This window comes from Camarhynchus parvulus, chromosome 2 (assembly GCF_901933205.1).
Source record: "Camarhynchus parvulus chromosome 2, STF_HiC, whole genome shotgun sequence".
NCBI lineage: Eukaryota > Metazoa > Chordata > Aves > Passeriformes > Thraupidae > Camarhynchus > Camarhynchus parvulus.
The window spans coordinates 32,118,484-32,146,246 of record NC_044572.1 but is presented as its reverse complement, the minus strand read 5'-3'; the positions used below and the strand labels follow the sequence as shown (position 1 = coordinate 32,146,246).

General features: G+C 41.1%; 1 protein-coding gene across 4 annotated transcripts in view; it reads left to right on the top strand.

The window, feature by feature from the left end:
• Positions 1-14,561: 14,561 nt before the first annotated feature.
• FAM126A (family with sequence similarity 126 member A) overlaps positions 14,562-27,763 on the top strand; it is a 43,119-nt gene continuing 29,917 nt past the window's right edge. For 3 of the 4 annotated variants that reach the window (XM_030970991.1, XM_030970988.1, XM_030970992.1), the window contains exon 1: positions 14,562-14,657. The gene's annotated coding sequence lies outside the window, so the exon portion shown is untranslated. The remainder of the gene's footprint in view (positions 14,658-27,763) is intronic. The other variant, XM_030970989.1, reaches the window with a different exon arrangement.

Here is a 27,763-nt window from a genome sequence, read left to right as displayed (position 1 = left end):
ATGGTGCCGAGTAAGCGCTGCACAGATGATGGGAATGGTATGCCTGCTTTCAGTAGTGTATTATCCCTTTATAAAATCATCTGAAATACAAGGAAATTAATAAAAGTCTTTATGGGTAAGTAAAAGTCAGTGCCTGATACACACTGACCTATGATATCTCCCTCATTCAGTTGTGGCAGTGTGTTAGTCTCCCCGATGCTACTGGGATATAATAGAGGCTTTACTGGTTTCCAGCAGGCAGTGAGCAGGGCTATGACACAATCACTGACCCAGTTTTATCTGAAACAAACAATCCTTCTCTCTCCTCCCTGAAAACAATAAGATTGTTAGATCCAAGGCCAAATTCATGTTGTTGTGAACAGCTGCAAATCCACTGACGTCAGCAGAGCTGTATCCACTTAGGGGAACAGAGTCCAGCTCACGGTGGGTCTTTGGATGAATTTCAATTTAATTTCTATCTATCAAAAATTCTCCTCAGTTTTTCTTTAGATGGATATGTTTTTTCCTGTCCTGTGTAGTGCAAGAGTGTGCTGTCAAGCAGCTGCTCCTGTAAGTGATTCTTGCAGTTCTCTACAAAGCAGATTGGAGTCTGGCTGGACGAACTGGCTACATCATGGACAAGTATGAGATTGTAAGAGGAGAAATAACACTTCTGATCTCAAGGGCCCAATAAACATGATATCCCAATGCAGGATCTATGGAGCATAGCAGACCAGGGCAGGCACTGCATGGCCAGCAAGAAGCATGACTGTAATGTTCAAAGGGCTGCTCAAAATGGTCTTAATTTTACAAGTGGCAGTCACTATGGCTTGATCTTGCCAAGTGTCTAAAACATTAGCCTCATTGACCCTGAGTTACACTAATCTAGAGGGAAGCAGGGAACCAGCACTGCAGGAGTTGAAGCTTCAGAGCAGTCACTGCTGATTGCAAGGACTAATTTTTTCTGTTTTCTTCAGAAGAAGGGAAACTCCAAATGGGAATGGAGAAAGTGCTGGAAGGGCATAATGATGCCCACTGCCTTCAGCACCAACTTCCAGAACAACACTGCTGCGTCTGAATCACAGTGGAGCAAGTGGTTTGACCTTTGGGACAATAAATTACTTCCAATAGGCTGTGTCTACATTAGATTAGATTAGATTGTGCTGATCCCATTCCCTAATCAGGGCAGCTGCATGGGAGTTGCACTCCAGTTCTTCCCACTGAACTTTCATCTTTCTCAGGAGTTTGTATTCTCAGTGTTGAAATGACAGATAAGTAAAGAGAATTTTTCAGGGGAAATGAAAATATGGCTGCTTATAATTTAGTCAAAATGAGTTTTTGTATGGACATTTGTACAAGTAAGAAACTCTGGCAGAGCAAGAATGCTCACAGTTCTAACCTTCATTTAAGTGAAGTATTTCTAGATTACTCAGGAGGACTTTCAGGTGCTGACATGTGCATAATGCAACATCAGCAACGAGGGTCCATTGATGATATTCTTTGTGCAGAGTCACATTTAGGCTGACCTTTGATCCAAGCAGTGCGACTGACAGCAGTTTGGGATGCTTACAATGGTTTACTGAAAAAAAATGAGGGTATGTAATAAAATTATTAGCACTGAGATGCAATGATGTGGTGAAAGATCCAGATCTGAATCACTGAGGGAAAACACTGCATGTACAGGATGGATTCTGAGCGTCCCATCTTCATCTTACTTAGCCCAAGGCTGTGGAAAAGCAAACAAAGAACATGTAATTGATCCCACACAAGAACAGACAAGCCTACACTGCAAAGATAATGAGTGAAACTAGCAGGATTCAGGGACGTGGCATGCAATCTCCAAGGAGAAACAAACTTCAGTCTGAGACCTTGAATATCAAAAGGAGTTGAAAGACTTATAAACTCTTTGAGAAGACACAGGAGGGGAAGATAACCTTTCAGAAGTTCCCTGTGGAGGCAAACTGAAAGAGAGAGATTACAAAGACAATTCAAATATATCCAACTGTTGAGAGATGTTAGTTGTTTAGATTAAATAAGTAATTTTTAAATAGAATGAGTCAATTAGAGTTACAATGTTGTATGATTTAGTATGCTATTTGCTTAGTTTTACTTCCTTTGCGTGAGTAACTGGATTTGCTGAAGCCTTAGGCCACAAGCTCTGAACTTTCACTGACATCTATGCTTTTGGCTGGAATAAATTTGTTTTCCTACTAATTTTCCTAGTAGTTTGTACAGTGCTGTGTTTGGGATTCAGTATGAGAATAATATTGATATCACACTGGTGATTTCGTTTTTGCTTATTAATGCTTTTCCTAGGTCTCAGACTTCTTTAGTTTGCCATGGTCTATTGGTGAGCAGGTGCACAAGAAGCACAAACCAGAAGAGAAAGAGGATACAGTTGGCAGCAGAAGATGCAACTGGAGGAACTAAGAACAGTTAATGGCCTGCCTGTGTGGAGATGAAGAAAGAATCCCATATGGTGTTAGAACACCCTAGACCACAAATCACCATTGAGCTGAAAAGTCCTGTGCAGTGCACATGAAGCATGGGTGCATAAATCATAAGGGTGTAATTGCCCAGGGATGTCTTTATTTGCAGTCCTTCTCTGGAGACACCCAGATTGAGCTGACTCTGCTGCTGTATCACTCTGTTAAGTGATTTATTCTTAAAAAATCCAAAGCCTGATATTCTGCTGCAGGAAACCTAGGGTTGAGACTAAAGGAGAAGGAAACACAACCTGAGAATGAATGTGTGTGTGAACAAGGAATCAAAAGGGATCATCCATTGGCTCACTGGAGCTGCCCTCTGTAAAGGAGCTCCAAGTCCTGTCAGTTAAAGTGTTGGGTCTTGTGTGTGCAGCTCCTTGAGTGGTGTGAGAATGCTCAGGCATTCTCCCTCAACACAGCCTCCCTGGCCCGGAGAACAGCCAGCCTGCCTGTGGTATTTTCAGGGTCCCCTGTGGCAGGAAGGAAATGATGAATCTGACTCCATGTTCTTAGAAAGCTAATTTATTATTTTATGATATTACATTAAATTAAAGAATGCTATACTAAAACTATACTAAAGAATAGAGAAAGGATATTTACAGAAGGCTTAACAAGACAGTAATGAAAAACCCGTGACTCTCTGGATCCAGAGTCCTGACACAGCTGGACCATGATTGGTCATTGAGTAAAAACAATTCACATGTTGGATAAACAATCTCCAACCACATTCCAAAGCAGCAAAACACAAGAGAAACAAGTGAGATAATATTGTTTTCCTTTTTCTCTGAGGATTCTCAGCTTCCCAGGAGAGAAATCCTGGTGAAGGGATTTTTTCAGAAAATATGATGGTGACACCTGCCAGTTGTACATGTGGACAGTTTCACAGTTTTAGAGATATTTTTATCTTTCATATGTAAGTAACAGACCTAGATTTAAGCTGGGCATTCATTACCTCTGTCATTGGCACTGGAGAAAACAGAAGCACAGTCACATGTGAAGGACTAAGATAGTTGTAACTGATAGTCTGGAAGTGCAGGAAGAAGGAGCATCATGATATTTCATCACACACACAAAAAAAGATGATAACTAAAGGCTTGGGATGTGGGAAGAAGCCTGCTCAGACTGGGGTCAGAGGTATTTTTCAAGAATAGCAATTATAATAAGCAACATTTCGAAGCGAAAGAAAAAGAAAGAAAGAAAGAAAGAAAGAAAGAAAGAAAGAAAGAAAGAAAGAAAGAAAGAAAGAAAGAAAGAAAGAAAGAAAGAAAGAAAGAAAGAAAGAAAGAAAGAAAGAAAGAAAGAAAGAAAGAAAGAAAGAAAGAAAGAAAGAAAGAAAGAAAGAAAGAAAGAAAGAAAGAAAGAAAGAAAGAAAGGTCTACATTCTTCCCTTTATGTCTTTTTCCTACTCCATATTTGTGATTTTACTTTTGCTGTCCTCTCCTTTTTGATATATATAATCCTCCTAAGGGTACCATTTTATGAATGAGCCTGTTAGATAGTTGCATGTACTAGTAGTTCTTGTAACTATTCCTCCAGCTGTGTGGGTGATATCCTTCAAAGAAGATGCACTAGTGTTTCCTAGAAGTGAGGTTTAACATCATTGCCTGTTAAGTGGAGTAGTTTGAAAAAGCCTTTTGTAAAATCTTTAGAAGTATCTTATATTTTTGGAAGAGATATAGTATTTACTAGGTTTTTTTCAGCTTGTGACAGGTTCCTAAGCTGCCAGGCACTGACAGCACATTCCCAGCCTGCCAACCCTCATACCTTTGGCAGTAGATGGCTGCTTTTAGCAGCAGTTGTCTGCTGCCAAGTTACTTTGCCAATGTGTTTCTGATTTCTAGACAAGTTGGAGTGCAGGACAGGCGTGCTCAGGAAGTTTGATAAAGGCCACATCAGGATTCCTACCCATTTGTAGACCAAGCAACTGCTCAGCACATATCATACATGGTGCTGTCCCTTGCTGGCCTGCTGGTCACAGACACTCCTTCATCCCAGTTTATCCTGCATTATCTCACACTGCTGTCACTACCAAGATCTAATTTTGCCATTTGAAGCTTTCAGTGTCTCTTTAAGTATTGCTAAGTTTAAGATTCAGGGCCTTGCTGTCAAAGACTCTTCTAATACTCTAGTCTCATTTTTTCTCTTCTTGCTTCCACAAAAATGATTCCTTAATGTTATTCTTCTGTCCTCACCTCTCACCCTCATTACAGTGAATTTTCTTCATGTGGAAAATATGCTCTCATTTTGTATATAGTGATTTTTCCGAAGAATTCATTAATTGCAGACTACCCCCTCATCTGCAGGCACCCATTACTGTTTCTCTTCCTGCACAAGAAAAGCAATGGGAGCTCCAGGAGGCAAGCAAACTCTTTTGTTAATTAAAGCCCTCTTTTACAGTGAATCTGTGTTTGTGCAGACTTATTTGCAAGTTTATTTAATCAGGAGGATCTGACTTATTTATTTGCAAATTTATTTCATCAGGAATAGTTTTTTTGCTTTGATTTCATGGCAAAATCTGGCCTGTTGTGTGCACTCCTTTCTTGGGAAATTCCTCCATAAACCTACTCAGAAGCAAGAGCCAGAATCCACACACAGCCTCTCCATTCCAGACAGACTGAGCAGACACCACCTGCTATCACACAGTGTTTGCCTGACATCATTATTCTCTGCTCCTGTCCATTGAAAAGGAACAGAGCAGAGTGAACAAAAGGACAGCAGAATGACTTGGCACATGCCACCCCTCTCGCAGGTGGTGGACCTCTGGAGGCTGGAAGGAGGCAGCCAAGGTGCAGCCATAGTCTGGCAGTGAAATGGGGTTAAAGTAAAAGAAGTGTGCTTCCCTGCAAAATTTTATTTTGAGAAAACACCTACAATGAGTAGTGACTTCAGTTTCATTCAAACAAATTGCAGAAACTCATTTCCAACAAAAGAAATTAGACATGATGCTTCAGAAAACATATTCATTCTCCTTTTCAGTTATTCTCCTGAGTAAGTCCTTTTCAGTTATTGTGAAGATCTATTTGCATTTGCAAATATGAAGTGAAAATGTAGCAAGAATATCCACTATTTTTTCTAGCCAACATCTGGTATTTTTCTTGTGGAGAAAACAAAAAACCTCATATGCAAAGCACTGCATATATTTTCTTTTTAATTTATACTGTTTTGCATAACTGCTTTTTAATATCTCATTTGTTTTAACAAACCTGTGCTTTAGGTTAGCATATCTTTGTAGTGCACAATAATACATATTAATTTACAGTTAATATTTGAATCTTTCAAGATATATTTAACAAATTTCTTTTCATATAATAATTTAAAATTATCTGGACAAAACAGTTTTATTTACCCGTATTAGATGAGGTTTGAATTGTTTCTTCTAATCCTTTTTCTCATGTGTCTCTTGAGGGAGTTGCACTTTAAAATATCTAGAACACAAACATTGTCATGTTGCTCTTCACACGTTTCAATACTACAGCAGTTCCCAGTGAGTGAAATTACACCAACCCTGCTGATGTTAGAAGCCTTCACACTCGGACAGCAAAATCCTTGCTCAGCCCTATCCCCTCCAGTAGATGTCATCGTGGCAATGGAGAATACTGCTGGGGATACTGGGAACGAGATCTCCTTTGCCGAGGCACCAAGAAAGCTTTGAAGTATTAGACTTTGTTTCTGTCAAAACAAGGTAATTCTCTCAAAGCTTTGCATTTATGGAGAGCTTTTCCTTTCTATAAAGAAAAACATTGACTAGTAAAACACCAGGCCGTGGTCCATGGCAGTGGTGTCTATATGCTCTGAAGGTGGTTGTAAGTAGAGATGTATTTTGGAAGAAATGTACGTGCAATACTCAGTTTGTCGATTCTTTGACTTTTCGTTTTTTTTCCACAACTATACAGTTTTCTTGTGTGCATACAGTGACCTGTCCTGCTCAAAGCCATCATATCCTTTCTGTTCTACTTCCTCCCTCCTTGCCCTAATCCTCTTTAGAAATAATTTCTCCAAAGGAAAATCCAGATCCTCCTATTTCATTTTTACCCCGAGTGAATCTCTCCACACCGATCAGCGCCTGAGCTGCTGGATGCCCAGCCGGTTGTAAGGTTTGTAGTGGGTCATTGAGCAGGGAGTAAATCCACAACCCTGTATTATTACCAGGTATAATTTTAATCTCTCCAACAGAGAACAAATCCCCAGAAAAGCCAAGAGACAAGTCAGTCACTGTCAGTTTCACCTGCACAAGGGCTGCAAGGCTCCAACATACACATCTATATATTTGAAAAACATATTGAACATATATGGAATTATTGAAAATATGTTAACTATTGTTCAATAGCTGATCTGATTTTCTCACAAAGGTCATGAAGTTCAGGATTAGAAAAAAATACCAGACACCTTTCTCCACCTTGGAAGTCCCAACAGTTTTGTTTGAATGTGTGATATGTATTTAGTGATGTTGTCCCTTTCTAATTTTAGCCAGTGCTACGTCTGTGTTCTCCATGACAGACTGACAATATGTAAGATGTCGTCAGATAAAATAGAGCACAAGCTGAGCTGAGTGAAACAAGCTGCTGAGCTGAAATGTGACTTTCTAAAAATCAACAGAGTGCAGCTATATCAAATAATAAGTGCATAATTTGAATGTTCTTTTTTGTCTAGATAATAGCCCTATGAATAATGAGGTTTTAGTTTGTAAAATGGCAGGCTTTGGGGAAGCAGGAAGCAAGAAAGCAGAGCACTAAAGGCCTGATTAACTTAAGAGTCTGCTTCTCCTCCTTACTCCAGTCTTTGAGAGTGAAGCAAGTCTCTGTGACTAACATAAATTCTAGGGGAAATGGCCAGATAACTAAAACAAATTTGTGACCTCTCAACACTAAGAGGAAAGCAATCCTTATTGGCAAGATTTTTGTCATTGTTCACATTCTTAAAAAAAATGTTGGCTGGAATTTTGTCCTTGACCAAGTGGAAAGGCTCTCTGCTGGCAGGAGAACAATGTATTTAACAAAAACAAAACAACTGATGCTTTTGACAGAACAAGAACAGACATCTGTCTGGCTGATCTGAGTAAGCAAAAATAGCAGAAAAGCCTCGTAAGGTTCTATTAAAATAAATGTGATAATGAAAGGGTAGCAAAGAATGCACTTGTTTATAAGTTATCACCTCATCTGGGCACTGTCAAAGAACATGGGAAAAAAAAAGTATGTCTTTTATACTCAGGAAATGTAGGATGTTACATTGTCAAAGTTAACAGTGAAAGCAAACTGTAAAAAACCCCTACAGTAACATTTTAAGAATTGTGAAGATATAGCTATTAACTACAAAAGCAGAAGACAAACTTAGCTATTATCTGTCAGAAAAGGCAACAAAAATAATGACCTAGCTCATGTTCACTTTGGATTTTGCTTCAAATATTTGAGATATTTTTTAGATATATTGTCCTATTTAAGAATATTTATGTTCCCATTAGCAGTGTTCCCATACTTTTTCTAAAAGCATTTTATAGCACTGTAATTTAATTTCACTTCAGTCTTAAAATATTCAGTCTCTAACTCACTGCTTTGAGAGGAGAGAATAAGCATCACAGATAAAAGCCCAGAAGCTCTGAAAGGTAATCATAAAGAGACATCACTCAATTCTCTGTATCTCTGAGCAGGGTCAAATATGCCCAAACTCTTCTTAAAAACCTGAGCTGATGGTAGTTCCACGTTTTTCTCCAGGGATCAGCAGCTGCAGTGCTATCAGTACGATTAGAGCAGGAGTATAGGAAATATGGAGACAAACTTAGCAAAAAGGCCTGTAGTGATAGGGCAAAGCATAATGGTTTACAGTAAAAGAGTGTGGCTGAGACTAGATGTAAGGAAGAAATTTCTAATAATGAGGGTGGTTAAGCACTGGAACTGATTGCCCAGAGAGGTGGTGGACATCCCATTCCTGGAAATATTCAAGATCAGGTTGGATGGGACTCTGAGCACCCCAATCTAGCTGCAGATGTCCCTGCTGGCTGCAGGGGTGTTGGACAGGATGACCTTTAAAGGTCCCTTCCAATCCAAACTGTTCTATGATTTCCTAATTCCAACCTTCTGTCTCCCTTGCAGCTTAGCTTGCAATTGTCATCCTATCTGCTTTAAAATAAACATTAATCTCTCTCAGGATTATGAAACTTAGTAATGTAATTGAAGCCTTAACTTTTCTGGGGGGAATTGCTTGAAATGCGAGTCTCTAAGCCAGTGCTGGTTCTTGTACATTGGAGGAGCTACAGCTGAGAGTAGGATGTGGCCATGGCAGTGGCCACGGGTCAGACCAAAAAGATGCTTCTGTGCAGACACACTGATGCTGCTTTTCAGGGCTGCTTCCACAGTTCTGTGTGGAGCCTAACACGGTACATGGCCTGAGGACTTCCTACCACTGGCTGGGTGTCAGGGTGTCCAGGCTGCTTCTCTGGATTAGCAGAGGATCCATGAACTTGGCAGGCTTGGCTCTAGCACCCTAACTTTGGGGCTAATGGGCTTACATCAGAAGGAAGAGCTTACTACATAGAACTGTGTGCGTGTGTTTCCAGCTCTTGGGGCTCAAAGGCAAAGCTGACAAGCGTGACCCGAGAGCAAGCAGTGAGATGTCAGCTGGTAGCTCTGAGCACAGCCACAGCCCGTGCATGAGCTCAGCAGGGCGGGAGGAAGTGGTGAGCGCGGCCGGGCAGCCTCGCACACAGCCGGCATCGCCCCGGCCCGGCTGCCCGGGGCACGGCTGGGCTCGCTCCCTGCCACACATCCATCCCATGGCTGCAAGGTTCTCTCGGAAAGAACATGCAGCTCCTGGGCTGGCCAGGGTGTCTGACTGCCCTTGTAAACCGAGCTGCTAATTTTCTGTAGTCCAGCAGCAAGATAATAAATACACACATTCAGGATACTGCCAACGTGCCCAGGCACACAGGGGCGGGAGAGGAATTTTCTGTAGGAGTAACAATTAGCAAGCATCTGAAGAACCATGAAAACTCAAAAATCACCGAGTTGTTTTGCAGCATTTTTCCTCATGTCTCTCACAGCATCCTCACCAGCCTTCCCTGTTCCTCCTTGTGTGTACAGCGAGGAGCAGACTCCAGACAGGCTCTGTAAACCGTTGTGGTTTGGGAGAGGAAACCCAGCTCAGCCGTGATAATTAGGATAACTGTGGTACTTTAATTGAGCTGCTAATACCAAGGCAGAGGTGTTGCGTAGAAGGCCCGTGGGTAGCAGCTTTTCTTTCAGTCCTTTGCTGAGCAGGAAGGACTGTGGTGCTGAGCGCGTGGGCAGTGTGCCACAGGAGATGCTGTGCTGTAGTGGATCCTTATCTCTTCCTTCTAGCTCCCCCCTCCCAAGGACAGCCTCTCCTGCTGTCAGTTCTCTCTATGTTTGACTGTACTTCTCATAACAGCAATCTCCATGCTGTTCCTCTCTTCCCCTCCCTTACCTTGAGGGCTTATTTCTAAAATTTTGGACTACACAAGCTTTGATGCAATGCTTGTGCCTTTCCACTCAAACAATTAGTCTTGTGAACTGCTGTGCTTAAAAACCTACATACATGCTTTTAACTTCTGCTTTTTCAGTGTGAGGAAGAAAAAGTAATGGATATCCTAGCTCTTGTGTATTGAGGATAGTTCATATATTATTTATGTTTATGTTGATTTGGTTGCTATGTTTTTAAATATTGCCTTATGTTAGTGGTATAGTAAGAAAAAGCCTTTTCTGTTATCAAATCCTTTTAGTATTTTCTTCTCAAAATTTAATAAAAATCAGAATCTATTATGTTGTATTTTCAGGTATTGAAAGTATCATCTCTTAGTGCAAAATATTGATATGGGACATACTGTTTAGATAACTGACCTTCAACAGCAAGTCAGATACAGTTTTAAATTTGAGTTTCATGAATTTAAACTTTTGGAAAGCCTTTGGGATACAAGTACAATAAATTAACTTTTTTGCTTTTGATTCTACTGTAGTGGTTTTGTGATAAATATTTATTTGCAATATTAGCAAATCAAGCTACAGTAGCGTTATGCCTGTGTGTAAGATTTGTCATGAAAAGCAAAGTAAGGAGAACTCCAGGTAGCCAGAACTCCCAGCTAGTAAGAAGTGTCAGATAAAAGCTATCTTTATTTAGAATGCATAAAACTTACCACAAATTATAAGTTCAGGATGCGTCTTTATAGTTCTATGCTAATGTGTGATTTTTATTTTTAATTTGAAGTTCTAGTAAAAGGACTTTATTCAAAAAATTGACCAACAAAATAGTTATAGAATCCTTCCTTCTCGAACAGTTTCCTTTAAAATGCTTTGTGATAATATGAGAAATCTGCGACTGTGAGATATTCAGTGTTTCAGAGTCAAACAAATGTTAGCTAGTGATTTTTCACTTTCTGGAAAGATCTGGTAAAGAGCTTTCTGCTAGAGCAATTTTCTGTCAAAACATGGATTTGATAAAATGTAACATTTTGTAGGAAGATATTGATTTCTTTTATGCTTTCAAGAGAAAGCTGTAGAAATATTTTATTTATGGTTGAAACAAGAATATAAAGAAGAAAACCATAAGTCAAAACTGAACATCTGGCACCATCAAAATATCATAGCCAGCGGTTTCAGAGGCCCCAAAATAAAAATTTCAGAATTTGTGGGGATTTTTTACAAAAAGTGCTGTCATCCTATTTCTATTAGAAGGGAAAATTCAGAATATCTGTTTTTACTTCCTAGTTCAGCATGATTTTCTCACTTTTTTTTCTCCCTGACTTTTTACATGCTTTGGTCACTGAAACTGTTTTCATGAAGAATGCCAGACCAGGATTCTCCAGAGCCTTCTGCATTTGATACAAAGCTCTTTGACCTCAGCTGATGTGAAGAATGACTCGATGCTTCCTTGTAGACCCAATTAGGGGAGTTAATCAGAGGCTCTGTAGGAGCAGTGTGAGTTCTGGGCATCTTTGAAAATCTTAGCTGAATTTCTAATCAGGAGCACTGACTGCTCTAAATTCTGCAGTGAGCGTTGCTCCATCCTAATCAAAACAGAAGAGCTGCTCCACAGTGGTGCTCCCATCCATGGAGCAGCCTGTGCTGTTACTGTGGTCACAGCCAGCCTGGCCTAGGCTAGCACTGGGACGGAGGACCAAGCAATTGTCCCTTCTGGAATTCTGTCTCTCTCCCTAAACATGCCCTTCTTGGTGTCTCATAGGCTACACATCTGATCTGAGATCAGATGACTGGAAATAACTGCTATTTTATTCCCATGCATTATCTTTTAAAAATGGTCTCTGTGTTGAATTGAGCTTTAAGAACATGGTCATATGACAGAGATTAAGGTTGTTAAGTATTTATTTATCAAGTATTTCTATTTTTAAAGAAGCTTACAACTCCATTATATATCTAAATATAAGAACTTGTAATGAATAGGCAGAGATTGAAAATTATGAAGCAGGCAGAAGCTCTAGCTTCCAAATTATATTTCTGAGAAATTAGAATGTTTTATGAAATCTGAAGACATCTTCTTCCTGGAAATAGTTTGTGAAAGAGCACTGAGCAGTCCTGACTTCTGTGAAAGTGGAACAAAACTTCTGATTCTACGTGGCCTTCCTCTGAGAGGGCAGTTTGAAATGGATTGCTAATGGCAAAAAACTCTGCCCTAAACATCAGACTAAACTGCAAGAAGTGATGTGTACATCTCTGCACAAAAATCTAAACACATTAAAACCAAAATTTATTGCATACTTTTTTGTGCATCTAGAATATTTAAGGCTAATGTGCTAAGAATGCCCGAAACACTAAAATAATTTAGGAGTTAAAAAAATAAAATCTGTGGAAGTAATATAAGGGGAACTATTTTCTTTTGTTAATGTGACCTGACATTGAAGGGCAGTTATCTGCTGCATGAAAATAATTTGCCTGCCTTTTGTTTGCAGATGATTCATTACTTTTGGTAATCTTTAGTGGTATAACACATTAATTACAGTAAAATTAATAACTAATGGTAACATGATCTCAATTCTTCTGTTTGCAGTTATCAGGGTCACTTAGTATGTCACAAGCCACATCAGTAGGCAGTCTCCCTCCTGACACTGGGTCTGAGCACGCAGGCTAAGAAACTCCTGCACTGCTGTATCTCTGCTTCCACTGCTTGTTCTTTGGTCCTCTCAGAACTGCAGGACCAGCAGTAAACCAGCACAGGGGACACAGTTTTGTTTGAAAATACTTGTGTTTTTCTACTTGGTTCTCTTCTCTTGGCCTCTTTTTCTTTTTTGTAGCTATTGGGTCACAAAAACCAGGAGGGTCTCAGGAATAGCAACAGGCAGCAGGTGGGAAAGACATTGTGATGCCTGCAGTGCTGTTGGCAGAAAGAGTGCTGGGAGTGCAGAGAAAGTCAGTCAGGTAAAGAGCTTTTAAAAAACCAAAACCCCCAAACTGTTAAGTATTCTGACTGTGACACAGATGTGTATTATTTCAAAGGTAGAAGTTTATTATCTCCCTTTAAAAGTTCCATTTGGTTGTTCCTAAGATTATGGCATTTAACTGTCTCTCTTCATCTTAGCGAAATAATAAAGCTTTTATAAACCTTTGTTGGAATTAATATCTATCTTGTCAGGAAAACAGACCTATTTTATCCAGTGTCATAGAAACTGATGACAGAATGAATTTAGACCATAACACAGTGGGAGCATTCTAAAGACAAATCCCTTCGTAAGACATTTATATTCTAAAAGCAATTTTTATGTATTATGGCTTGTATTATAAAAGGTCCTTGAAAATAACACATATTTTATTGTCAACAAATTAGTATACTATATACCTATGGAAAGGAATGGTACAATAGCACAAGTCTAGAAACAGCTCAGACAGAACAGTACTGATGTATGTCCCTATGCAGGATGGCCAAGAAAGAAGAAGTGCATTGAACCTGGTATTTTCTCAGGTTCAAGGCTCCAAAGAAGTCAACAAACTTGTGTGTGAACACATTGTCTACTTCTACAGAGTAACTGAGGAAATTAACATGTGCAAGGCATAGAAGACCATGGCTTTTAAATTAGTAATCACAGGGACAGCACTTTGTGACAGTGTTGGTGATGTTAATTCAGGCTCTGTCATTATATGATATTTGACACAGACCAAATCACAGCCTCCTTGCCTTGATTTCACTGCACAGCAATTAGATTACTGATTAACTCAATTTTTATTAATCCAAAGGATTACCAGAAGTGTGTGCTTCTGAGGAATAAAACTTAAATCCTGAAAGCATACTTAAAAAGAAACACTGGTGGCAACAAAAAATGTAAAAATAAAAACTAGGTGTTTGTGGGACATGCGGTTTTATTCCAAGATTGTTCTTCAGAGCAGTCCAAGGATGTCAGTAGAAAAAAAAAATAGGGGAAAAAATAGTACTTGTGTTTGGAAAGGCCTTGGAGTGCTGTGGAATGAGAATTGCCCACAATTGCTTCACTTGTGGGGGGGGGGAAGGCTCGTAAGAATCCGGTATCTAAATAATGATTAAGACACGCCTGATGAAATTTACGAGGCATTCAGTTCCACATCATCCCCATCGGGGTGCCTGTAAGCATCTCCTGCCGAGGTACCTTTGTTGGCCTGGGGCACTGCCAGACCTGCCTGCCTCCGGGTCTGTCTTTATTTCCAAGTGACAGGCCGGGGGAACGTGTGACTCGGGACAGCGGTAGAGCAGTCGCAGCTCCGGCGCTGCTCGCTCGAGCCCGTCCCAAGCGCTGCCGCCCGTCTTGTCCCGAGTGCCCGCTGCCACCCGCGCTCGCACAGCAGCTTCGGGAGCGGGCGCTGCCCCGAAGGGCGCATCTTCCCGCGGGGCACGACCCTGCCCGGCGCTCCGGACTCCGCCTGAGCTTCCCCCAGCGCCACGCTCCCGGCCCGGCTGCGGCACGGAGCCCGCGACCGGTCCGATTTCCGTGCCCGCCCCGGGGCGCCCTCACAGCGCGCCCCCCGCGCCCCCCGCTCCCGCCCGGCCTCGGAGCGGGCCAGCCCCGCCCCTCGGGGAGCGGGCGCGCGCACGGCCCGCTCTGCCGCGCCATTGGCTGGCGTGACCGCGCTGCGCGCTCCGGTTGGCTGCGGCCGCCGCCAGGCAGCGGCGGGGCCGGGCGGGGTCCGCCCGCCGCTGCCGCTCCCGCTCCCGGCGGGAGGGTGAGTTTGAGTCGCGGCCGCGGCGGAGCCGCCGGGCGGGAGGGTGAGTTCGGTTCCCGGCCGCTCCCGCGGGGACAACTTTTTTCCCGCGTGGGGCTGGCGTATCCCGACGGGGCGGCCGCGGCCGTCGGGCAACTCGCGGCCGACTGAGCGGAGCCCCCAGGCTGCGGGTCCCGCGCCCCACCCTGGGGCAGCCGGCGGCGCGCGGCTGGGGCGGCCGTGGCTCGCCGGGGGCGGCGGGGGGGTGCAGGGCGCGGGGAGGGAGGCCGGGAGGGGGCGGTGGAGTTGCCGGGGGCAGGCCGGTGCCCGGCGGCGATGGAGGGACAGGGCGGCACCCTGCCGCCGGTGCGGGGCTGCGGGGCGGCGCTCCGGGCACCGGCTGCGGCTTCCTCCGGTCCGCGGGTCCTCCCGGGGCCCCGCCGGCATCCCGGCCCCGTCTGGCCGCCCGCTCGCCGCGCACCGCCCGCACCCGGTCCGGCCGCGGCAGGGCACGGCGGGCATCGCCGGGGCGTCCGGGGGCCGGCGGGGCAGCGGCGCCTTGTGCCGCCGGGAGAAGGCGGCCGGGGCTGCGGGAGAGACAAAGGAGCTGCTCCCGCGGCGTCCCCGGAGCAGGGCAGGCAGCGCGGTGCCTGGCAGCGGGCTCCCGGTGCCGCCGCGGACCCTCGCGGGGAGGCTTGGGGCAGAGTTGGGCGGCGTGCTGAGGAACGCCTCCGTGCTGCGGACCCGTCCCGGGGGTGCGTTCGGCGGTGCCGCCGCCGCCGCGAGTGGTGTGCCCGCCGCGGGGATGCGGGAGGTGGCAGCAACAGTTCGACGCGCGGAGTTGGGAGCCCGAGCGGGCAGCGCCGCGGGCTGCGGGGCTTGTGCCTCCCTGGGCTTCGTGCTTCAACTTGGAGCACATTCAATTGAAGTGGCCTTCCGTGTGCTTGGTGTGTTAGAGGTAAGGATGAAAGCAGAGACAGTGCCCATGGATTTGTCTTGTCCCGTGTAATCCCGACAGCCATCACGTTTGTTTCCCGTCCAATTGAATTCTAGCTCTCTGCCGAAAAAGCTCCCCAGCCTTTGGTTCTCGGGGCGAAGATTTGTGCACTTGAAGATTATGAAGTCCTGTTAGTATGGACCTTTCAGGAGTTTTAACATACACTGCCAGTGTGTGAGGAAATGACTATGGATGAGCCAAATATTAAAATTTCTACTACATGGTTGGTGTTAGGGTCCTTAGCTGCAAATTCAGATTTAGTGACCTTTTTTTAAGGCAAGCTGAGCAAATTGCACTGCAAAGAGGCAAGAAGCAGTGTTATGGAGCAAAGCATAGAGTGACACTGATGACTGCATTTCGTGGTATCTGAAAGGCTTTTCTGCAGTTTTTCCCTCCAGTGATGGACTTACATGCTCCAGTGGTTTTTCAGAAGTTTGTGCTTTCCACAATATCATTGAAAGGTTGGGGTTAGAAGGGACCTTAAAGATCATGTAGTTTCGTGCCTCTAATGGCATCTTGCTTTTTTTCTCTCCACCTTTCAGCAAGTTCTTTTATGTTACAAAAACTAAGTAATGTTGTATAATGTGGTCAAATTAATTTGCAATCTGTTGTAGTTTCATCAGTGAAATAGTTTTGATAAAAGTAGTGTACTTTGAAGTTAAATTTTAGATCCTTCTGGCAGTGTTTTTGGATGTATTTTTTCCTCCAGAGTTGAAAAAAATATAAACCCACTAATTTTGAAATACAAAACCTGTCTACTTGTCTTCTGTGATAATCTCTTTGTGAGGCAAGGCATTTGTAATTGACCTTTTATCAGAGGGATGATAATTTTGAGGAAGTTCAGTACTCCTTGCGATGATTTATTAACTGTAACAATTCACTTCCTTGCAGCAGTGAGCTGTTTTAAAGGGACATGTTATGTTGAATCAGAAAGCTTCTTCCAAGGAAAAAGGCTATCAGAGGCAAGATCACGTTGAAATTCTGGGTGTGGGTTTGCTTTCACTTGAGAGAGGCCATGGGAGACATGTTCCCAGGCATAGCTGGGTAGTTAAGTCACTTGGATTCTAATTTTGTGAGGACTTGTATCACAAGCATGTGTGTGAGATATTGTAGGGCTGGGCACTACAAGTGGTGTGTGTCATCTGTGTTTTACTTAGCACAGTGGGGCTGGCTCTAGGCTGCGAGACAAGCCCATTTGCTGATGCATGTGACTGGGTCAAACCTAATAGTAAGTCACTGAGTTAAAGTCTCACTCATAGTACACATTTCCCTAAAACTCAGTATCTCGAACCTTCCTCGTGTTCATGTCAGGAAATTGATTTTCATTGAAGCCTATCTTAAGGTACACATTAGGTTGTCTTCTTAACCTGTCACTGACTTTAATGCATGCAGTGTGAAAATCACTTTGTTCATTCTGGAGGTTTAAATTATTAGTTATAAAGTGTTGGCTGATGTCTGGTTATTTCAATTAGGAAATAAATGGTCTAATGTGACACTGTTTTTTTCAGGTTGTATGGAGAATACATGGTTTGCAAAATGATTTCTTAGAGACAAGTCGCAGTTCCCAGGTTTCCCTTTGGGACTAAGAGTTTGTGGAGTATCTGAGAGTTTAGGATGAAACTTTCATGAGGCATAAATGTTTATGTTGATGAGAATATTAAAATGCAGTAGCTCTTAGGCTCTTAACAAAGATCACCTGTGCACTCAGCAAACATACAGAGCCTCCATGGGGAAGAGCTTGGACTTAAATCCGTTAGGTGAATTGCCAGGTCAGGTTTCATTGCCAGCCCTTCCCTTTGGCAGATGTGCTCTCTGCGTAACCCAGCACGCTTCCTCTCTCACAAATGGAAGGCTGGGTGGAAAGCTGATCTGTCTTTAGGTTTCCCATAGGACTGTGTGGGCAGTTTTGTTGGCAGAAGTGGAAGTTACACCTGTGAATCACTGCACTCACGTGTGTTACGTCCAGTGTTACCAAGCAGTGAGTCTTCCAAGAGCAAGGTGCATGAAATTTAAGCAGGAGATCTGATTTTGCTGTGTAGGAAATGAGAAGCCTGGCAGCCTGACCTTCCCTGCCTGCATACTCTGTTTTCTTTGAAGAGAACTGGAGTCCAAATCTTGTACACTTCAGAAAAACTGAAGCCTGCCCATCTGTAATTATATTCTGAGGTTAAATAGTTTGACTGGAGTGACCCCGTCTAATCTCTGAGACTTCCATGGGATTATGGAAATACAGCATGCTTAAAACCTGCAGTTTATATGTAGTGTCTTTCATTGTGTTGGTTTGTACTTGTAGGATGTAGTTGAGAGAAGTTGTTGATTTACTGCAATCTTGTAGTTTCCCTGCTTAGGAGAATTACTTTTGTTTTGTTAGTGCTGTTCTGTTTAATTATGTCAGTAGATATATGTAAAAAAGACCACTTAAATTAGAATTTTAGGCCTGAGATCTTTTTCTTTAGATCTGTGTTTTCTTTCTGTTCTAGGAAGAAAAGCCCTTTTGGTGTTTGCTGTTCTCAGTTGCTAGAATTGAAATGGTGATGTATGAAATGCTCGTTTGGAAGTGGAGAATGTGTTGGAATTAAAACATTTTTTATTAGCATCAGTTATTTAGAAACTTAAATTGGATTAGTTTACTTGAAATGCTTTGTGAGATAATCTTGGAAGGCAGCAACAAGGTGTCAGAATAAGGACAGAAATCTGTGTCAGTGTTGTTGAAGACAAGGAGTACTAAAGTATGAAAATGTTTCTAATGTGTAGCAACTGCTAGGCTGTGTTTAAAGCTGCTGCTCCAGCTCTGCATGCCATTAAAATGTTTATTCCTGCAATGGCCAGACTCTTTCCTGTACTCTATAATGTGTAAGTGTATGCCCACACTTTTTAGATGAAGTACTTCTGCATGAACTTGAGATTTTTCTCTAAACAACTGACACTTGAATTATAAAGTTATTTGAAAACATTTCAAAAGTTTTGCACAAGGCTGACAGGTGAAATACTTCTGCATTTGTTCTTTCTGGAAATCAGATTTCTATCAGAATTAGTGTTAGAACTTTTCTACCATGAAAACTCAAATACTCTTGTATTAGATAAAAAGAAAAAAAATTCCAAACCACCAAAACAAACATCTGAAAGATCTATCTGTAATGGTTTTCAGCTTATAGCATTTCTACATTAGTGCTGGATATGAAGTATTCTCTTGTACTTGTTTTGAAGCCTTTGCCCTAATCAGGATCACGTTCAAGAGGAGCAGAATAAAAATAGCGTCTTGGCCGAGTGTGTGAGGGCAGCTGTTATTTATGGCAATTTCTTTGGTCACATCCCCACATGAACTTACATGCTTTGCTAACAACTGGAAAGACAGTGAGTGAAAGCAGTATAACTTACAGCCAAGTGAGTCCTGAAATTGTCTGAATGTGACCCTATTTTGTCTTGTAGTGCCAGAAAGGGGAGGATGTTGGTGTTGGTGTTCATGTGATGAATTAAGGGTTCTGTTTATAAGGCTTCAGTTTAACTTCTAAATGGTGTGCAAATGTAAAACAGATGGGTTCAATAAACAGTGGTTGTTAGTAGCATTATTTATTAGGACTGGAATCAATAAAGAACATGGAATTTGGACCGATACTTAATTATCATCACTCTTGTATATGGAGAATGCCATGGAAAGTGGGGATGTGCATGAAATGTTTCTTAATTTATAAATAACTGGCAATGCTGAAGAATCATCTGAGTGTTGAGATTAAGACTTAGAAATGGGTTATCTCTTCAAAACAGATGTATGTTTTTGTTTTTCCATCTCTAACGTCTGATGATATGAAATGCTGTGTAGCAACTGAAGCATAGCAAAGAAATGTAGGTGAAAGTAATACTAGTAAAACATGCTTATTGCTGATGCAGAAGTTGCTAAGTCTCTGTATTCTATCCTGATTGGCACAAGAGCTCTCATTCTAAACTTTGTGACAAAAAAATGTATACTTGGAGCACTTTTGATAGCTATTAAAGACAACTTTCTTGGGCTATCTTATCTCATAGCTTTACATTTTATTACTTTTGTCTATTTGGAATCTAACCTTTATTTAAAAATAGCATAGCATGCTCTGAAGCTGCACTGGGTACTAATTAATACACTTCAGTGCTTAAAGCCATGCTGTCTCCTAAGGTTTCTTGCTATTTGCACTGGATAAATATTTATGCTTCAGCAAGGCATTAATTTCAACCTGACGAACAGTGCATACAACTTTAATATTTTGCTAATGCTAAACACCATGATTCACTCCTTTTGCTATATTTTATTGTGGTTCTTTTTTTTACGAAAGGAGGAAAAAAGTCCCATTACACTTTAAGTTTGTGGTAGGGAATTATATCTAACACTCAACAATTAACCTGTCTAGTAGTCTGAGTATTGGACAGGAGCTACTGCTGGATAATATAAGGTCTCCATGAGCATCTGGTTAATGGACAAGGCTGTACTATGTAGTGATTTGTAAAAGTAATTGTTTTCTATTAATTTTATTCAATCCTTTAATACTATTTACTGTATTAAAGGAGGCGACTGAAATATGTGTAAAAGCGTTAAGTTGACCTAGTATATTTTTAAAAATTACATTTGACAAGTTTTTACACCAGCTACCTTTTCTGTCAGTTAGGATACTGTGAATATTTTCAGTGTACTGTGTAAAACATGTCAGGTGTGCTATAGTCACATCTCTACCTGAGGAAGCAGACTAAAGGATCTTCAGATATAAAAATGATTCTTTTTTTTCCCCTGGTAAATACTCCTTTGCAGTATTTGCTGGCTGAAGAAAATTGTATTTCTTCCAGATTTGAAATAGGTGGACTGCAGCATTGTGTATTTGGTGTTAGGGTGATGAAGGGCAGAACAGTGTGACCAAAGTGGGGGAAGGAGCAGGGTTGGGGAGTTCCTTAGCTCTTGGTGCTAAAGCAACAATTTCATGTTCCTTACAGTCAATTTAGACTCGTTTTGCCAGTGAAATGCTGAGTATTATCCCACAGTTTGTGGTTATATCGCATCTGATTAAACCAATTACTATATACTCGGCTAAAAGAATATATTTCTTATTGACTTCCTTTAGGCTGTGCAAAAATACCTGCCTGCTTCATGTCTCTCATGTGCTGCAGCTGTGCTACTGTTTTTACTCAGTTACAGCTTTTAGGCTCAATAAGCTGCAGTCTTTCCGCTCACATCTCTTAGTTCCTAATTGTATTCACTCTGTATGTCAGGTGTAGAAAGACTAATAGGCTCCTGCATTTTTTTCCCTGCTTTGAACTAAATTCCCAGTGCAGCAGCCAGAGGAGCAGCTGGGAGGCTTGTGACAGTAATTCTGCACATCTGCTTACACGTGCATCTGCAGCTTTGTGAGTGCTGGTATAATATTTACCAATTTCTGCCTGTCTTAAGAGAACGTGATTTATATTTAATTGTAAAGCTGAGCAAAAAATTTTGAGTTTTTTTACCCCTCTCCCTGTTTTCTCAGCAGCATTATGTGTTGGCACTGTAAATAAGGGGTATTTTCGCAACAGTCATGTTGTGATGAGACACTTCAGACAATCAAATTTGCTCTGTTACTCAGTGAAAAACAAAAGAGGAAACATCTGTTTTGCTTAGTCTGTAATGATACAGCTTGGAGTAACAGGATTCTGTTGTCTCAGCTGGAATTGGTTGAAGTTTTGTTGACTTTTCAGTAATGTGTATAAATATAGCATAACTACTCTTCCAGCACTTCTGCATCATGCTGGGGATTGGCTGAGTAAATTTGCAGTCTCTGCCACTTTTAATTCATTTGCTGCCTTACTTTAGTTTGGTATATGTATTTTCAATATCATTCTCTTTGTTCTTAGGCTGAAATTTAAGAATATCTAAAGCATATGCATTTGCATTGGTTACCAGGGGTTTCTACTAGAATGGAATGGTTATTTGTGCAGTGATATTTTCTCCCAGACTGTTACTGGCAGACTGTAGCTGCATAGAGAAGAATGATAATGATTTTCCACCCAAAACAACATAATCAGAGGAGATCTCGAAATTGTGCTGTTTCCTTGTGTACATAGTGCACACATTCATTCATTCATTCATTCATTCATTCATTCATTCCTTAAGGAAGTAATGGAAATCTTTGGTTCATTGCTATTTTAGCGGTATTCAGAAGTGGCTTAGGTTTTGTCCTGTTTTGGTAAAGAAGTGAATTCTAGCTCACCTGTGCTCACAAAGCCACTCCAGTCCTGTGAAACAGTGGCAGGAATTGCCTGAATCATTTACAGCTGCTTCTTGGTGTGGTAGAATAAAAGTCCTGTATAAATTCAGTAGGTGGAGTAGGATGTGGACACGTTGAGTGTCAGGGGGAGAAGGGCCACCTAGATGAAGGTCCTGCTTGTACAGTAAATAGAGGAACTGACAAAAATGGAAATAGAAAGTTAACCGAGTGATGAAACAGGAACCAAACGATGCCACACCCTTGAAGAAGTTCCTTAAATGTGTCTATAGATGATAAATGATAAGTGTATGATCTTTTTGTTTTGTGTGATTAACTCTCAAATGTCATAAGGTTTGAAAAGCGACCATTCATTCACTTAGATTATATTTGGGTTTTTTTAATCCAGTGTGATGGAGGTTGCTTTGCTCTTGGTTCATTGCAACACTTCTTTCATATGCTTATGACAATTTTTACTGCAGAACAAGCAGAACGTGTTGTGTCCAAGGGTTGTTGGGCTGTATTGATGTTCTTTGGCTCTGGTTCATCCAGACCACTATACCCCGAATACATGTGCAATCAGTGACCAATTTCCATGTATTGTCACAACTGTGTCTGCCGTTCAAGTGACTTCTCAGACACTGCTTGTAAGCACAGTACGCTAAATCAAGTTCTCAAGTTCACAGGCCTGAGATTATTACAGAAATAAATTTTGACCACTTTGTAGTTAGGCTACAGAAATATTTGCCTGGCTCTAAATCATCAAATCTGTGCTCTAAGCCAGTACTCTGAATTGATGCCTGATTATAGAAGCACCACTCACTTTTTCTAGAACTACTAGATATGTAGGATATGTAATAATGCTCTTAAAAGTCAGGCCTGTCTTGAGCAGAAGACATTGTGTGATTTAATGAGAATGCAAATAAAAGAGAAAAAGAAAATTAGTGTATGCTCTGTTATTTTAAATCTTAAACTGTTTTCTGCTACTAAAGTGGTAACAATAAATTCTGTAGAAACTTTCTGTTGTTGTGACTTTGGAATAATGGCAGATTACTTGATAATACCAATTAACTTGGAAATCTGAACTCAAATAAAGAGTCCTTCCAGAACCTGAATAATTTGAGTTTTATTAGCTTTCTCTTGCTTGGGGTAATTAATATTCTGACCTTTAGGTGCTTTCATGAAATGGGAACTTTTTATTTTAAAAGCTTTTTCATCTAACTTGAATTCAATCTAAATTAATACATCTCTTAACGTAAGAGAATTATAATCCTTTTCTGCTTTGACAGCATTATGCTTTTGGGATTTGACTTTAAAAAAAATTACAATGCAGAGCAAGACATACAGGGTAATAAATTCTCTTGAGACTTTGAGTTGCATATATTTTGTCTGTACTACAGCATTTATATGTGACAGTAGAGCATTTAATGTATTGGATGTATCTTCTGAATGAGACAGAAGCATGGGTCCTGCCTCTAAAAATTTTAGTTGAGAAGTCATGTTCTTCTTTAGCTTGTAAAGTATGTAAAAACCCACAAAATTGTTCTTAGTTACTCTGAAATGTTTTTCAAATGAATGTGTCTAGTCTTGTGAGTGTATGTGGATGGGCTGTTGTGGGGGTGGGGGAATGTGGGGGGATGGGGAATGAGAGAACTGTCATGAAGAGATAAAGCATGTTTCTCCTGAAACTGTTTAACACAGCTAAATACATGCATTGCATGCATATATTGATAATTTTAATTCTGTAATTTAACAGGGAGCAGTTACCAACCACTAAAACTAAGTCCTAAGGTTATCTGCAATATTGATACACCCCTCTTCTGGAAAATGTACCTTCTGATCGATTGTTGGGGTTTTTTTTCCCTGTGAAAATGAGCTACTAAAACACCTGTCAGTAGACTATCATAGATCTCTTTTTGCTATAAAATCTGGGGTGTATTCCTGATAGCGAGGTTCCTGCTTTTCTTTCATGATCTGTAGGATATGGCAGAATGGTGCACTGGAGATAATATTTTGCAGATGGAAAGCTATCAGGAATGCTAATGCTGCTGCATTGGTAGGGTTAGGGTGATGGGATGTATCATAGCGCTTATTTCAAATAAAGGTTCTGGAGTCAAAATGAAACCTTTCCATTGCAGTTGTATTTGATCATGTCTGATATTATGCTGTATTGTAGATCTTCCCTGGGCAGCCCAGTGTGGTGACACAGCCGGTCTGGAGAAGTCAGTGGGAGCCCCGAGGCGAGTTTCCTTTTCTTTGTGAAGGGCTGGGTGCCCTGGAATGGGTTTGGCCTGAAAGACAGGCCCGTGCTTTACCAGATAAGGCTGTCCTGGCATAGGAATAGTGTTCCCCAATTTAATGTTCCCACTGAAACCTTCCAAACCGCAGCTACTCACTCAGTCTCCTTTTCCCCCTCCCCTGCAGCAGGGACAGAGAAGAAAATTAGGGGCACAAAAAGTAAAGATTACAGGTTGAGATAAGAACAATTTACTGGAAACAGAAATTGAATAAGAAAGTGAGCAGTAACAGCTACACGATCAATAACAAAGTGTACAAAATAGGCAAACGATTCACACGTGATCGCTCACCATGCAGAACTGGCTACCCAGAGTGCTTCCCCTGGCAATGATGAGAGAATAGCATCTGGATTTTCACTATGCCCTTCCTAGCTGCTGCGAAAATTAACCTTGTCCCGGCCTGATCCTGTCATAAGTCACTTCTGAAGCACCGAGGACTTTTGCAGGCCAGTTCTCAGTTTGTGGAGCTCCTCATATTTTATGGAGGCAGAAGATCGATTGAGTTGAAATGAAGTCCCAAGAGCTGCTACAAAATTTCTTCCTCATGTGGCTTGTGTAGTATCTTCTACAGTTAGTGGCTGGCTTGCAGGTTGTCATGGTTTTACAGGCAGACATCTCTGCTTTCCAGATTGAATGAGGTGCAGATACCTAGAGCAGAGTTGGAAATAGGCAGTGTCCAAAAATCTCATTCTTAGCCAGCAGAATTGGGAAGTTTTGGACAAAAGTCTTGCATTCTTAATCTTGCTGCTAAAAAGTAGGTGAAGAGTCTCTCAAAACTCTGTCCTGCTTTGTGAACTGCATCTTTTTCCTTCTGGTAGGTCACTGCTAAACTACTTGCCACATGAATGCTTCTGGATTTGTACTACCTGAAACTATGTGCTGTAATGGTAGAAGGTGTTAAAATTGTGTCTTTTACAGTCAATGCTCAGAGATGAAGTTCAGCCCTTGCTCAGTTCTCCACATGCTTTTTAGTCATACTCAAGCTGTTGTGCAGCATCTGCCTGTGCATGCTTTACACAGAGCCTTTCAGCAGCTGAATTACCCAACACCTTTCTTTTCATATGGCTGAACGTTCTGAACAAACTCTAACATGAGATGACTTGCAATTTTCACTTAGAAAACAAAACTTGGTTTTTAAAATTAGCTTGCAGCAAATTGACTTATAGATTAAGTGAATAACTGCCTGTAAAGATAATACTGTGGTAGCATTGAAGGTTGAGGAGGCAAGGAACTACATGTCACAGCATTGCTACCAAAATAATGCTTTTGAGAAGACCACTGGTTAGTTCAAGGCTTAAATGCAATACTAATATGAAAGCTGCAATACAATTATTCTCTCAATAGTTTATTATATTTCACTGCTTTAGATTTGCCTTTGAGTGACTTCATAGGGGTGTAGTGTACTTTGGGCTTAGGGCACTAAGGTGTAAAGGAACAGTATGTTTGGGTTTCTGTACAGAATGTTTCTTGTATGGGGTGAACTTGTGCAGCACTGCTTTCTCTTGCAGAAGTGATAAGAGCACTGTGTCATGTACTGTGGAATTAATTGCTAGTTCACTGATGTTCTCAACACAAGTTGTGCAAGTCTTGATACATAGAAAACAGACAAGATTTCTAAAGCTTTCTCGTTCATTTATTTGGTTAAGCTTGTGCTTGTACTCATTTTAATGTGACTTAATTTGAATTCTATTTTTGTATGATGCATATAGTTATTATCTTGATTTTTCTTTGTATGTGTTGGAACAGTTGACTATATTAATCCAGAAAACATAAGGACAATTAAGACAAGATTTTTCAATTATATGTGTTTTATTCTGTCTAAGATTATGCTGTTTATATATCTGTTCTTTCTTAAAGAGTCAATAAGATGCAAACAGTAATGTTTGCATGAAATAAAAGTGGAAGCAAGTATATTTTAGCTGCTAAAAAAACTGCTTTGAAAATAATAAATCTTACTTTATTTCCCTATTATGAAACTATTGATGAATTACAGATGATAGAAAAGCTAACATTTGAGGATATACTCCAGATGAAATAACTTGAAAGAGTAGGGATTCTGCATGCCAGAGAACGGGGTGTAACTGGAGTAAGTTGACTTACAGGTGGTCACTTTTGGCTGACTGTGGTTTTCAACATGGCAGATGTACTTAGAGTGTGCATTTGTACAGTAGGCTACAGGGAAGAAGTAGTAAAGCAGGATTTAAAAAGGTAGCAAGGAAGAAGTAGTAGAGGACAACGAGAAAATAAAATTCAAGCTGTGGAAGTTATTTCCTCTTACTTCATTTTGGCACTGTACTGTTAGGGCTGCTTTTGTCCTACTCAAACAATATAGATCTGATTTACTATGGCTTGTATAAATTCGAGTGAATATATCAGTGCTTGTAGTCTCTTATCTCTATCCTAGTGGCTTGTTTGACTGGCATGAGTAATTTGGTTGTTTTGGAAGACAATTCCCCTTGGTAGTAAAGGGTGAATACAAGGTTAGTTGAGTACAAATGTGGTTTGTAATTGATTGCTAATCTGAAATTGAGCAAATAAATTTGCCAGGAGTCAAAGATCAGGATTAAAATCTTCAAAAGCCTGTGCTATTAGGAGTCTTACCTTCTGCTTGAGACTTTTTAGAAAGCTTTAATCATGAATGTTTTGGGTCATGTGTGCCTCTGTGACTGTTTACCAGCGATGTAAATGGCCTTGTGGTTTCATGACCTCAACCACAGGTTTGTTGGCTTTTGTTTGGTTTTTTCCCCCTCTTGACAGAATAGAAAGGTTGTAAAAGACTGAGGTACGGTTTGATACATCAAGTATTTGATGCTTTACAGCCCAGAAACCTCCAAACAGTATTCTGTGGTACTGGATACTTTGCACAAGAAACAACTGCATTTAAGACAGTTACTTATAGTTTCTGTATGGTCTATCTGATGTATTGTTGCTTTCTGTAGACTATTTTTTCCTTAATTGCTGGCACCAAACTGAATTGAGGTTTGTCATCTGTGGCTGAATATTAATTTTTAAAATTTGTAATGGGTATCATTCAGGAGGACTTTTCCATTTGGTGGGCAAATATCTATCACTTTGTCATATTCCAAGTGTTATATTGTTGGAGAAGCATATGCGCAGAGGATTGGGAAGTCTTTTTCAAATGTGTATCATGGAAGAGTCCACTGACTCCTGACTCTTTAAGGCTGATGTTCCACGTTGTGATACAAAGTGTAAGTTCTGGATAAGAGCTTCTATCTGTGATTGCTTCTGTCATTGACAGAGGGGAGGGGAAAATGGGAAGCAAAACTGAATAATGCCTTTGGCAAGATGAAATTAAAATTGACTGCAGTTTCACTTCCTAAGGTTCAGTAATCTTTACAAACCACTGGAAACAAATGTTCAGAACAGTTATTTTTGTGTGTTCACCACTTTATTATGCAGAAGACTGCAGAATGACCATAGTGAACCAGATGAGAATTTCTGAAACCTTATTGTCTAGCAGTGGCTGTTAATAGAGGCCAAGAAAGGAACTGAGAGAAAACTAGAAGAGTGTGCTGGGGTAGCAACCTTTGACTCCAGGTTTCTGAACTAGAAGTGTTTATATATTTAGTGGCTCTGGGTAGATTTTTCCATGCATATGTCCCAGTGGGGTTTTTTTCTATGCATTTATGTAAAGTTCATGTACCTGGACCTCAAT